The sequence below is a fragment of the Oxyura jamaicensis genome, chromosome 26 (assembly GCF_011077185.1).
Source record: "Oxyura jamaicensis isolate SHBP4307 breed ruddy duck chromosome 26, BPBGC_Ojam_1.0, whole genome shotgun sequence".
NCBI classification, from domain to species: Eukaryota; Metazoa; Chordata; class Aves; order Anseriformes; family Anatidae; genus Oxyura; species Oxyura jamaicensis.
The window spans coordinates 5,015,537-5,029,276 of NC_048918.1; the positions used below are offsets into that span (position 1 = coordinate 5,015,537).

General features: G+C 45.9%; 1 long non-coding RNA gene across 1 annotated transcript; it reads right to left on the reverse strand.

Moving 5' to 3' along the window:
• Nucleotides 1-785: 785 nt before the first annotated feature.
• Nucleotides 786-13,387, reverse strand: LOC118178693. Its single transcript, XR_004756263.1, has 2 exons — nucleotides 13,264-13,387; nucleotides 786-1,030 (listed from the first exon to the last, which is right to left on the reverse strand). It is a non-coding gene; the product is annotated as an uncharacterized LOC118178693 (long non-coding RNA).
• Between the last annotated feature and the right edge of the window lie 353 nt (nucleotides 13,388-13,740).

The following is a 13,740-nucleotide window of genomic DNA, read 5'->3' on the forward strand; positions in this document are numbered from 1 at the left end:
GTGTCCTCACCCAGCCGGTGTTTGATCAAAATGCCACCTCACCAGGGAGCTCAGCCCCAGGAGGACATAGAAGTTAATTTCAGTTTTGGCCAACCTGCAATTTTCCCCTAATATGACTCTATTAATCTTGCACAGACTTCCAGTGGTGGGTAGTGTGTCAGTGCGGGAGGATATCTTCCTGCAGATAAGCTATTTCATCATTAAAAAAAATTAACTTTGTTCCTGACTTGTGTAAGGGCTTATATTAATGCCCTATCTTTTCAGTGCAAGAGCCTCATTTTAAATCCTTTCCTGTTAAGCTTGATCAAGAAATGATCCAGCCTGGTCCCAGCACAGAAATTAGTCTGTACAGTCTGCATTGTTAAAAATTAATTTTACCTGATGGCTCCTCAAAGCTGAGTGAAATGCAGCCAGGAGTCAGCAAGGCCCCTCGCATCTCTCCCCACCTTCCTCTGCTCTCACTTCACTTCTCTCCTCACCTTCATCACTTCTCATTTCTGTTCCTTACTTTTTTTTTTTTTTTTGCCTTTAATTAAACCTTTAAGTACATACAAATAAATGTGAAGAATGGGAAGAAGCTTAGGGTCTATATGAGATCAGATAAACGAACAGAGCCTCACGTATCTACAGAGCCCACCACACCATAATGAATTCAGCAGGGTTACGCTGCATGCAGGTTTTCACGTTGGGGTTTTTTCATGGCACAAATTTGTTACCTCCTTTCTCCCTCAGAGAGCCTTGTTGACTTCAACTCTGAGCAAAATAAATCTTACTTGACCTGAGAGTTGTTTTCACCTTTCTGCAGAATTTATTTCCCCTGCCTTTCTGATCAGCATCTCTGCACACTCCAAGCACGTGGCTGAGAACCCACATCCTTGTTTTTTATTGCTGTCTCCATCACCAGCATCTGACTTATGATGGGCCAAGAGCAACTTCTCCATTCTCATCCTCAGCTTGTTCTCTTGTAAAATGAATTCTAATTAATAAATGTATGTCAGGCTGAGATCCTCAGATGGAAGGCAGTAAAGACCTATAAGGTGCCATTAATTTAGAATTAGTTTGTGACATTTCTTTAACTTTATAACAGTCTATCCATTCACCAATCCATCTCTACATAATTTTACATCATGATCATTCACCAACATATCCTAGAGGCTGTTATACTTTAAGCCTTTTTTATTTTTCTTTGTGGATGCTCTGATTTCAGAGATGGGAAAGAAAAAGACAGACATTTGCCAGGCAGCGAGCAGACACATAGTCAGGTGAGAGGTGCTCTAACAACACAGCAGTCTTCAATTTTCTTTTCCCTTTTTTTTTTTTTTTTGGAAGGTGTCTCTCTTTTGCAAATCAGTTTTGAGGCAGGACATGAAAGATCTCATGAGCTGCCCTCCATCCTTCCACCACCTTTGGGAGCCACGTGGGGCGAGCCCCCGGGCAGCTGTGAGCAACGAGGAACCTGCTGCTCTTGTGTCTGCACACTGAGGGCTCTCCTCAGGAGGCTCATCTCAGCTTCTCCAGAAAGAAAACAAGGTGAGGGGGAGTCAGGTGCTGCTCTTGACAGTCAGAGGCTGAATAAATCTGCACAACATAAATCTGCACAGCAGGAAACACACAGAGCACTTGCACTCACTCTATGCAGCACTGACAGCACCACCTCTTTCACCCTATTCCTGCTTCCAATCCCTGCTATTTTGTCTCACATTTCCCTCTGTCCCTTCTCCCCTATTCCTTCCTCTTCCAGTTCAAATGCCCATGAACAATTTTTGCTCCTTGCCAATTTTGGAGATCAAGTTCCCCGGCCAAATCCTGGGGAGAGAGGGAAATGGGAAATGCACCCAGCGGGGAGGTGGCAGTGCAGATCAGAAGACAAGTTGCTCACAGCCTGCTGCCAGCACCTGCCACATCGCCCTCTCATGCTTGACCCTATCTCATCTTCAGAATTTGAAGCAACTTAAGATCATGTAGTATAAATGTATGCCTAATCTCATTACACTAATAATTCATAGGTCTTGATCTGCAGGAGTTTCACAGATAAGTGGCAAGACTTTTATAAAAGTGCTCATCATCTATAAGCAGTTGCATTTGGAAGGTGGCCTTCCAGCAGCAGCAGCTGCTCTTAACCCATACCACTGGGCTTCATGCTTTTAGATGTCCCATTTTAAAATACCCTTGGCCTAAATTAGCAATCAGAGCACCTGGGTTTGTGCTGGTGAGAGCTGCATGCAGCTGTGCAGGGTCAAACCCAGAGCTTCTTTAGGATGCTCCGAAGGGTTTTACTCACACTTTGTAGTGCATTTTCTTCCCCAGGTCTCCATTTTAACTTTTTTTTTTTTTTTTTAGGAAACAGATTATTACCACATTAAAAATTGCCTACCTCAAAAAAGTAGTGATTTTTATACCATCTCGTAATTTCTGTGCTGAAAACCAGGCAAAAATTCTCCAGCATGCAGCAGAAGCCTGGCTTTGGGATGAGGCACTTCAGAGGGCTGCTTTGTAACTAGCTAATTACTGCTGGTCAGAGCTTTTTATTACTGTAATTATAGAAAAACACCTTAAGCCATTCAGGAAGTGGGAGTGTATCAATTTAAAAGACTGAAACAAAACAAAGACATGTACTAGACACACCTAGAGAGACTTCTTCTGAAAGAAAACGTCTCCCCTGGGGCACCTCTCTGCTGCAGTCACCAGATGTGACCCATTCGCACTGGAGGAGGGTGCCCCTGGGCTGGTTGTTCTCCAAACACCTTCCTGACACGGGTGCCCTGCTGAGCCCAGCAGCTGGAAGCATTCAGAGCTGTTCTCATGAGCCCAGGCAGGATGGCCATGGGCTGGCACCGCCTGGGTCCGCGCTCCTGCAGCCAAGTCAGGCCCAGGGGGCTGCTGCGTGGTTGGCCCAAGACACTCATCAGTTTACTTTGTTGGTTTACAGAAGCATGAGCCAAATTCCACTCTAACAGTGGGACACATGTAGTACACCTGGTGTCTTGGAACTGCTGGGCAGATTGGGTGAAATCTCAGCTAATGCAAGTCACCAACAGCACCAAAGCTGCCAGATCCACAGTGACTCACATTGCCTGGAGATCCAGGGGCTTTGTCTGACTTGGAACCAGATAAATATTGAACAAACAGCTCCAGAATTGTCCCAGTAGGTGGGAATTATATTACATCCAAGCTCATAAAAACATATATAATTGGAAAGCTACTTGATTTTTTTTTTTTCCATTTTAGTTTTCTGGTCCTAACCCTGGCTGTCTTTCAAATGCCTTTGGCTAGCCTGATGCATGTGTCTGTGCATGTACGTCCACTTCCCACACAAATACAAATCCCAAGTTGTGGAAACATGCAAATGCAAACAAATACAGTCAATCTACCCAAAGAAACAATTAAAAACTAATGTTATTATCCACCATTAAAACTGGGTAAGACTCAGAAATGAAGGAGAAATTGCTTTGCATTAGTTTCTCTGCATGTCATCCTGCTCCTAGCAGGGCTTTAATAATACGCATACTTATTTGAATAGCTTGCTGATCACACTCATCAATCCTAAAATGCAGACTCCTGCCAGAAGAATTTATAACCCTTTTAATAGGATCTGTCATGGGAACGCTCTCAGATTCAGGCAAGGTGGAACAGGTGGCAGTGCCCTGGGCAGAGGCGTCCGCTGTCACCACAGCTCCTGGGACGCAAAAACCTTTCCAGTTGGGATGGAGAAAGAGTCCCAAAACCCCAGTGTTCCCTTGGTTTTGGGGGGCTTTAGCCATGTCACACTCAGACTGGGTCTCAGCAGCAGCCTGCAGCATGGCTCTGGGTTTTGGCTTTCAAGAGTTCCCTGCTTTCCTGGTGAAGGCTTCAGATGCAGCAGAACACTTTCAGGCTCTGAATACTGCTGGGAAACAGATCAAAATCTTCACTCTTAAAATTTAGTTCCTTCTTAAATGATGTCAGTATCCCACAAAAATATGGGAGAACGACTACAGATTTAAAAAGAAAGAAGTGGTTGCGTATAAACCTGGAAGGAGTCCCCAGCTCCATCGATAGCATAAGCATTATATCACCTCATCGCATACAGCCAGAATTACTTGTCCCCAGTGGCTTTTTTTCCCCGCCTTCTTAATCCTTTTCTGCAGCTTTACTGCATGTTTTTTTTCCTAAACTTTGTTATTTCTGGGGGCTTAACTTGAGGTCTCAGTCAGGTTTTAAAGGCCTTAACACTTTTTGTGCCTGTAATTCCTAGAAACCACTAAATGACACTAAAGTTATTCTGACTCTGGAGGAGAGATTTGCAGGGGTAATTTAGGCATTTGGAGGTGCATCAGATCTCAGTCATGTCTCCACATAGATATCCAAAGGAATCTCAAACCCCAGATTATTTATACATGCTAAGTTTCTGCACCAAGCTGGGGTGTTAACACCCAAAGACAGGGCAGCAGGTGAAAGAGCTCCCCCTGAGCCTGGTGAAATCAGTAAAATCACTTTGAGCCTTTGCCACACAGCGCATGGTGCAAGAGCACTGCCTGAGGAGCAGCACCCAGGAAGGTGCCTGGCTGCATATCCAGCCAGGTGCTATTGAGTAACCCCACTTCCAGCTCCCTGCAGAAGGTGCAACCAGGTCCTGCTCAATCCAGCACATGCTGGTTTTTAAATCCTAGAGGACCAATGGCTTGTGCACACTCAGCAGGAGCTGAGATTAAACAGTGATAATGGCAACACAGAGCAAAGCACTCATGTCATCAAGCATACTTATTCCTCAGGTGTTGCTTATTTTTAATAATTAATAAAGATGCTCCAAGCAATGCTGGTGGTGCCCAATAGCCTATTTCACAGCATGGCTGGCATCCAGGTCCCTCAAGGACAGTGCTGTCTCCTCTTTCAGTTCTGCTCAGGAGTGGGAAGAGACAATTGTTTTCCCTGATAACTTATGAGCTAAATGAAATTTGTTTTTCATGTGCAATAAAGTTGCCAGTGGTGTGCAATTTGCATTTTAGTGAGCAGTGTGTGCTGATGGGGACTTTGAAGTGTTCACAGAGCCAAAGCAACAACAGCTATTTGTCACTTCAACCCCTTCTAAAGAAAGAATCTATGAGGAAATTTTTAATACATCACCAACAGATCACCCATCTGGCATTTGGTCCCCATGTTCACGTTTAGAGCAAGTCAGAACCTGTTAAAAACAGACATCCCCCATTTTAGGGCTGGTGGAGAGACTCAAGCAAGGTTACACTGGTGGGAAAAACTAGGAATTTCTGCTTTTTTGTGCCACTGCATGACCTGGGCCTGAAGCTGAACCAAGGCTGTAACACAGCCTGTGCTCCGCTGCCCCAGCCAGCACTGCTGTGCAAGGCCCCTGCCCTCCCCTGCCTCCCGAAACCATCTCCATTTCATTTGCAAGCTGATTTCATGATGGAGCAGAAATGCCAATCAATTGTACAGCCATCAGCACACGAGCATCCCCAATCTGCATTAGCCAGCCGGGCAGCTTTCCAGAGCATCATCTACAACACATGAATTATTACCCAAACATTACTGCTGTCAGCACATTCCTCTCTATACAACTTCCTATTATTATTTTTTGGCGGACAACCCTGAAATTTTAAACAGCTCAATCTTGCTAAAGTAATGCAACTGCCTACTGCCTCCAGGATGAACTTTTCATAAAAATCAACAGTAATCCTTCTACTGAGAATAGCAGCAAAAAGCCCCAAACAATCCTTGCATTTTTTCTTTGTTTGTTTTGGTTTTGGTATCTTTCAGCAGCTCTGACTTCCATTCTAATTTGCAGTAACAGCCTTTTATTTGTCTTGCAAAGGGGAAAAAAAGAGACTTAAGGGATCCTTAAGCTTCAGTGACAGAGTACGAAGCCACGTATAAATGAGGGCACAGAAGGCAGGGTCAGCGAGTGCTGCTGCTTGCATCTGAGCTCATTAAGAAAAATGTGCACCAAGTACCATTTGCTTTGAAACTTTGTGCTGCTGCGATTCATTCAGAGAATGCAGGAGTCCAAGAAGCACTAGAAATGGTCTTAAAAACCCTGAAAACAAGGTTGGTAAATTACTTTGCCATTAATACTCCTCTCAGCAAGGAACTGCAAAAAAAAAAAAGTTGGAGTGAAAACTTCCATGCTGTGCAGCAAACACCAGGCACCAGCCCCAGGGAGCCCTGCTTTGTGCATGGGGTTTGGCAGACACCTGCCCTATCCCAGCCCAAGACGTGACCGATAAGCACAGTACTTCTGTTAATACCATGGATATAAACAAAACAGAGCTTGGGAGCTTCCCACTACCACAACCAGACCTCAGGCATCCCCAGCCCTCAGGGAAGGATCATCCCTTCCCATCTCATATTTATTTGAAAGGAAGAATTATGGAAGAAACGTGAAAGTTGTCTCTACATAGAGATGAAGGTAGAGATCTTGCTGTAATTACACGAATCAAAGCCTTCATTTAGTTTCAATAAGCAAATTACCTTGATAACTTATTATGGAAAACATGCATCTGTATCTCTTCCAGGTCCTGAGTGGCATATGTGCTCTTATATAATTAATAGATTGCACATTTTTTTTTAATCAATCATGGTTGAATTTACAATGCAAACTTTTAGCATAACAAAAATACAACTGATTATCCAAAAATATTTATTCAGGATTAAAAACATGTAACAGATGAATATTTTAATCAATATTAAATATTTATGTCTTCTTTCCAAAGCTCCCATAACTGGGCTTTTAATTAACTTACCATAAAAAATTTATAGAGCCAGGTAGCATTTTGAAGTTACCTTGTAATACTGGTGTCTAAGCTCCAGGTATTCCCTTTGTTCTGGTACCAGCGTGCAGCAGGAAGAGCTGCAGTGATGCCAGGGAGGCTGCACCAGCACAAGCAGGTCCTGCCGCTGGCCAGGGATGGACACAGACATGCTCCTGGCCTCTTCCATAGCTGCTGGTGAGTTACAGGGACATTTTCTGTATTTGCATTTCCCTACTGCATGGGAATGCCAGCTGAAACCAGGAGGAACTATTAATAGGAAAAGATGCACACCCTTCAGAAAAGGGACCTGAGAACCAAAACCTGGCTGGGGAAGGAGCCCACCAGCCCCAGCACAGCTCCCCAGTGTCAAAGGGGACATGGGGGCACACCCGGCTATTGGCAGCCCTGCGACAGCTTCTGGCAGCAGCAGCTGGCACCGGGGGGATGCCAGCCAGAGCCCATTTCCATGCCCAGGACCATGAGGAGGCAGCTCTGTGGTGCTGAGCTTGGCTTGGCATCTCCATGATGCAGCCCTTTGCTGCTCATGCCTGAATTTCTCCAGCAAGCTGGAAGGAAGCAGAAGTCCCCTTCCTGCAGGTCACAGCAGAGCAGCCCTGCTGTGCAGCCAGGCTCGTGGGACTCCGTCTTTCCTCTTCAGCTCGGTGGCAAGGACTGAAAATGCCAAAGCCTGTTATTTTGAGGAAATTGTGCTGCTGGAAGCCCTCAGTAGCTTTTGTAATCACCCCCCGTGCCACAGAGCTAAGCCAGCTCTGCAGCTGGAGGTGGCCGCTACTGCAAGAGCTGCTTCAAGAGTGCCGGGTAGCAGCAATGGCTGGCAAGGGGAGGGAATGGGGCTGGAGAACTGGTTCAGAGACCTGCAGCCAGGGCTTCAGCATCTTCCATCAGCTTGAGCACTCGCTGGAGCTCATGTGACAGTTCGGGAAGAGACAGCATTGCTCATTGCCTTGTATTTTAAAATTCCTGTCATCTGTCAGAGCAATGCAGCATCCAAGTGCCTGTAACAAAACCCCCAGAAAATCCCAGAGACTCCAAGGGAGCATGTTGGCTCCAGTAAAGGAACATGGATGAACCCCCAGGGCTAGCCACCACGTAACTGAGATCTTTTTGCCAAATGAGCATCGGGATAAATCCCCAGTTGTGTTGCATAACCCACAGCTTGGCTGCCAGGCCATACCACTGCCTGCAGAGAAAAGCAGCAGCTGTACAAAGCCCAGCTCTGTGACCTCCAAAAGCTCCTCCAGCTTCCTCCCATGGGACCACAGCTAAACATTATGTCAGCCTTCTGCAGATGGGAGAACACAGGACTTGGGATTTTTGGCCATTTGCAGGAGCACCTGGGGGTTTTGCAGGACAGTCAGTGGAGACAGCTTGTGCATGGAAACACCATGCTTTTTACACCCACATCCTTGCCCTACGAGGGGGATCAGGATGCTCAGTTCTGTACATACACATGCTGTATTTATGGAGCAGGAGGTTGGTACCAGGAGGCAGCACTGCCCTCACCTCCCCCAGCTCGGAGCCAGGGCTGGGAAGTGCTGGGAGGCACTGCTCTCCCACTGCTTGCCCAGTGGGGATAACCCTCAGTTAATTGTTCCTGCTTAATTACCTCTTCTCAGAATAATAAAAAGTTTGTTTTACCCAGCAGTGATCAGCAGCTTTGTGGAGGGAAATGTTGCCTTATGTAGTTTGGATTTCAATGAGACACATTTTAGGAATGTGACATCTCTCCAGCTGAAGACAGACATCTAACAGTGTCATGAAACCTTTCTTTTAAAGTACTCATAGCAAGGCTTTTGTATAGGGAAAGGGTCACTACCAGATCCAGACGGTGCTGGCACCTGCAAGTCTCCCACTTGTTCCAGTGTGAGCACATCTGGGCCCTTTGCAGGGCTGCCATTCACACAGCAGCCTTCAAAAACATAGGCAAATCCTGAGTCTGCTGAGCATGTGCCCTTAAAAAAGGGAAAGAGCCGAGAACAGTTAAATTAGAACTGCCTCCAGCAAAGAGCAGTGGTTATTGTGGAGCAATGACCAGGACAGTCTGAGCTCCCTTCTTGCTTCTGAAGGCCTCATGTCAGACTCAGTGCACCTGCAGAAAACACACTGCTTTCATGCCTTGGGAGGGTGGGCATTCGGGAGGTGCTGCCACATTTAGGTAGTGCCGTCAGAGCAAGCCCTGCCTCCCCAGAGCCCCACATGCCAGGGCACCACCATCACTGCAGGGCAGTGGCCAGGGCCAAAGGCTGGGAGAGCTCCTCCTCAGCCCCCTCCTCAGCTCCCACCACGGCTGCCCGCAGGCTCAGCACAGGAAGGCAAAGCACAGTTTGAATGCATCATCTTGACTGTGGCTAACACTGATTTTATGATATACTTAACACCCCATCCAGTAGCTATTAGTTTTACTGTCAGGCATACCATGTACGCGATCCATCTTTCTCCTCAGACATGCCACACAGCCACTCAAATGACACCGCATTACAGCATCCTTTGAGTGTTTTTTTTTTTTTTTTTTTTTTTAAGCACTAACACGAGAGCTCTTATCTTTTTGTTTGTTATTAACATCACATTGTTTAATCAGGATGGGTCCATGGTTCCTGTTCTGACAGTGGCCTCCTTCATCCTGCCTAGCGGTACCAACAGGACAACAGCAACATCAGCACCCCAGTTTCAGAGGTAGCCTGCCTTGCACAACCATTCCCAGAGAGGAGGTGCTGAGAAAGCAGGATCTAGCAAACAGGCATGCAAAAGTCTTCCTACCACAGGCCTAAGAAAAGTAACTTACAGCAGGAACCGTGCTGGTTCTGTTTACGTGCAAAAGCATTCAAAGTGGTACAGATATCCAAAGCTCAGTCGCAGACCCCATTAAACTTCAGGGCTGCCAGCCAGAACATGGCCACATCAAAAGCCTCCATAAATTATTGCAGACACATTAACAGAATGGTTCTTAAATTTGGTCTCTCTGAAAACAGTCTTAAGATACATGAAATTTTACTTGAGCTATCCATCTCCACTTAGTATCTTCGCTTAGTAGAAGGCCATGCAATAATCAGCAACAGAGTTAAGACAATGCACATCATAGGAGGCAGTGTTTATGATCCTCATTTATCTTGTTGTCCCATCTGAGTGGGTCTCCAGTGACACGCTGCTCTACCATTGCCTGCATCAAAACCCGCTGAGCACACACTAAATGCCACCACGCCTGTATGTCATAGCACAGTCTCTTGTTTGTGGATTCACACTTACACACTACAGATGCACCGAGCTGCTTCAAAATCTTTCTGCAGACAGGATGTTAGAGCAAGCTTTCCATGGACAAAGCACTTGGATAGAATATTAAACTAAATAATAGCAATTAATTAGGCTTGTGTAAAGCTATTAACCTTCAAATCCCTATAGAAATAATAAGTAATGCTCAAATCCTGTGGGATGCACATGATATTACCCCATTCCATGGAGGAGGAAGCTGAGATCCAGAGCAGCAAAATTATTTTTGCCCAGGGCAATGCTGCAGTTCTGGTAGGGGGGCTGCAACCACTTCCAGCTCCACAGCCCACACTGATGCTTTTAAACCACACTTTGGTGGACAGACAAAAGTGATACCTACAAACACACATCTCAAACCCCATCTTTAAATGATTATTATAGCCTGACACACTGTGTTTACAGATTAGTATTTGCACCATATAAAAGTGAAATTTCCTGGGAAGGGTGATCCCTGTCACATTTTTCTTCTAACACACACAGACACACCCCCAGCCCTGTGCAGCTGGTCACAGCATGCTCTCCCCATCTCCTCCTTAGTGTTAGCATTGCACCTATACATCACAGACCTTAATATTCTCCTAAGCACTCCTCCCAAATGCCTTTCTCAAATTCTATAGGCAACATATAATACCAAAAAGCTGGGCATCAGCTTAAACTGCAAAGCCTCTCCAGGGTGCTACATCCTCAGTAGCAATACATCTTGCAGATTTTTGCATACTATCTAAGATTCAGCCTTCCCCAGGGCACACAGCTAACCTTCTCCAGGTTTGCATCATCTTGTGGCCTAATTATCACAACCACCACATGATTCTCATCTTTCTTTGGAGCATTAGTAGGTTTTGCTTGCCTCATGCTTTCCCACTGGCTCATCCCTCCTAAGTGCCTCGAACAAGTTGCTTCAGTTTTCAGAGCTCTTCATAGTCCATCCTCCCTTCCCCACCTCTTGTTCAGCTGCTGTTTCCCTGCTTGGCTCAGGATGCCATGCTTCAGCACACATTTATCAAGGTAAAAGCTGCCCATAAATACCCACAGAGCCACTTCAGTGGTTTCCTTCAAACCTCATCTTAAAACTTGCTTGCTGCAGTGTATGAAAAAGGTTCAGAAACAATTAGCCTGCCTGTGTCCTGAAACCATTAATTTTAATGTTGGCTCACACAGTCATTTTCTAGACTATTTCTGCACTTATCTTCGCACAGATTATAAGCATACTTATAATTAAATTATGCCATTGGCCATCCTCTAGTTTGGATTTTGTGCAGCACTTATTAGCACAACAGTACTCCAGCCTGTGACTGGGTTCCCCATGCACTATTACATTAAATGGTAAATTAATAACACTCCCAAAGGCTTACAGTTTCCTGGGGTTGGATTGTCCCTCCAGTAACACTAATGAATTTGGAGGTGGGCCCTTGTGCTGCTGCTAACATGGAAATTACAGCTCCCAGCTGCCTCCCTCCCATAATGGGGCAGGAGAGCAGCACTTGGCTGGGGTACTTCATTTGCCTTTTGTGGTGTCTCAGTTCTCAGCAGGAACAGTGGTTCTGTCATCAGACAGTCTGTTCGAACCTACCACAAAGACCCTGTAATTAGTTTGCTTGGTGGCTTCCAGAAGAAAGGAGATACAAGATGCAGCTCAGGACATCTGAGCAAGGGGAGGACCCCGCTCAGAAAATCCTTGCTCTTTGGGGGTGCAAGATATCCTGCTTCACTGTAATGAAAGTTCCCTTGTCCAACGTCCTCCAACAATCTGCCTTTAATGGGGTTACTATTGCAGAGGTAAAGCATTTTATATGGAACCAGGTTTACATTATCCTGCTATTCGGAGATCTAGCTTGCAATGCTGTTCAAATCCTTTAATCCATAAATAGGATTCCAGCCAGAGCTGGGCTGCCTTCCAAAACTGTAATCTCCAGTATATGAATTATTACAAAAAGATTAGGGTGTTTCGAGTAATAACATTTCAAATAAATCAGCTTTCATGGAGGAACAACAAACTAATATCAGAAATAACAATATAAAGACATTTATATAGCCACTTGCTGGAATAACTTCACTAACCAGAGGGATTCTTTTCTCATCTGCATCATTTCCTTTGAGCAATGTCCCTTCACCACGGGCCCTGCTGCAGAGCACACAAGGTGCTGTCATACATCTGCCCCTCAGAACCACCAATTCGCTGTTATCCAGAGACAGAGACATGTCCATGCTCCTGCAGATGATTTTGTTCCCTCCAAGCCTTGAGCTTTACATAGTGCTGCGATGAGGATGGACAGATAATCCCAAAGTCAGAAACATTTCTCTAACTCCCTTTTAATAATGATGAGCCTTGAGTTCAATTACTTTCCTAGTGCATTTGTGAAGCCCTCCCTTCCACATACACAACACACAGATGCAGGTAGGGAGAGTTAAATAGTTATCCCTTCTCTTTTATTTGCTGCTGTTGCTCTGGGAATTGCTACTGTACAAGTTTTTCCCTCCTACATAGTTATACTGTCATCAAAACTTGCCTGCAAGTATCTCAGTAGTTCCAGATTAAAACACTTTCACTGCAAGCCTAGAAAAACTAACAACAAAAAAAACAGCCAAACACTTTTCTCCTTTTGCTTCCTTGGACAGCAATGCAAACAGTCCATAAACACACAAAACACAGACCTTGATACCAGCCTGTAATTTTTGCTGCTGTGCATTAAGGTGAAGAGCAACACACTGGACAGAGACTGTCAGTACACCCAGATACAACCAGCATTATTTTTCCTCTGGGATTCATCTTTCAGCTGTTTCAAACTGAGCTGAAACTTTGACATGCAGACAGTCAGCTCAAATAAAAATTATTATTATTCCCAGAAAATTAAATAAATCAGGTCAAACTTGTGACCAGCCTTCCCACCCATGGTACTCAAAAATCCCCAGGGGCTTCCTCCCTCCTCCCCTTTTCAGCCAATTCTCAGCACTTCCAATTTCAAACAAAGCCTGAATGCTGCTTTAGCATCCATCAGGGGCCCTCAGCACAGGAAGGCAGCAGGGCACATTGCACTGGGGAAGGCTCCAGGTAGCAAATCCCCAGGGCAGGCACTTCACTTGGAGCACTGCTCTGGACACAGCCCATGACCAGGGCTCTCTGCTCCCACCTGGGGAGCCAGGCTCAGCATCCAGCTGCCCTGCACAGGGCACCTCACAGGAAGCTCCTGGACCATGCAGGGGCTCACAGCATAGATCCCCCCATTACTCCTCATACCTGTTTTTGGTTAAAGGAGGCATGCTGCCACAGCCTGCTCTTGAGAAAACCTCAGACAAGTCTCCATTTCTTCTTTCAGTATCATTTCTCCCTGCAGCAGCATCTCACCCAAAAACCCAGCAAGAACCCCAGGCAGAGCTGGGGGCATGGCCTGGCCTTTATAGCAGGCACTGGCAGGGGGGCTCCCTGCAGGGCGAGGGGACCCTTCCCAGCTGGGCTCACTGCTGAGGGCACACACCTGGGGGAGCTCCCCCAGCTGCATTTTGTTAGCTCTTTCCTTGGCAAGCTTACCAGTCTATCCCTTCCCTGGGATGCTCAGGCTGTTGGTGCCATTGCAATGTGGTTGATATGTCATGGAGAGCACACACTGCAGTGCTCAGAGCCCCGTCCTGCCCAGAGCATCCTGCTTGGTGCAACTCTGGGCCCCAGCCCGTGCTTCCCCCTCTGCAGAGAAAGCAGCCAGAGTTGTCCTTAGTG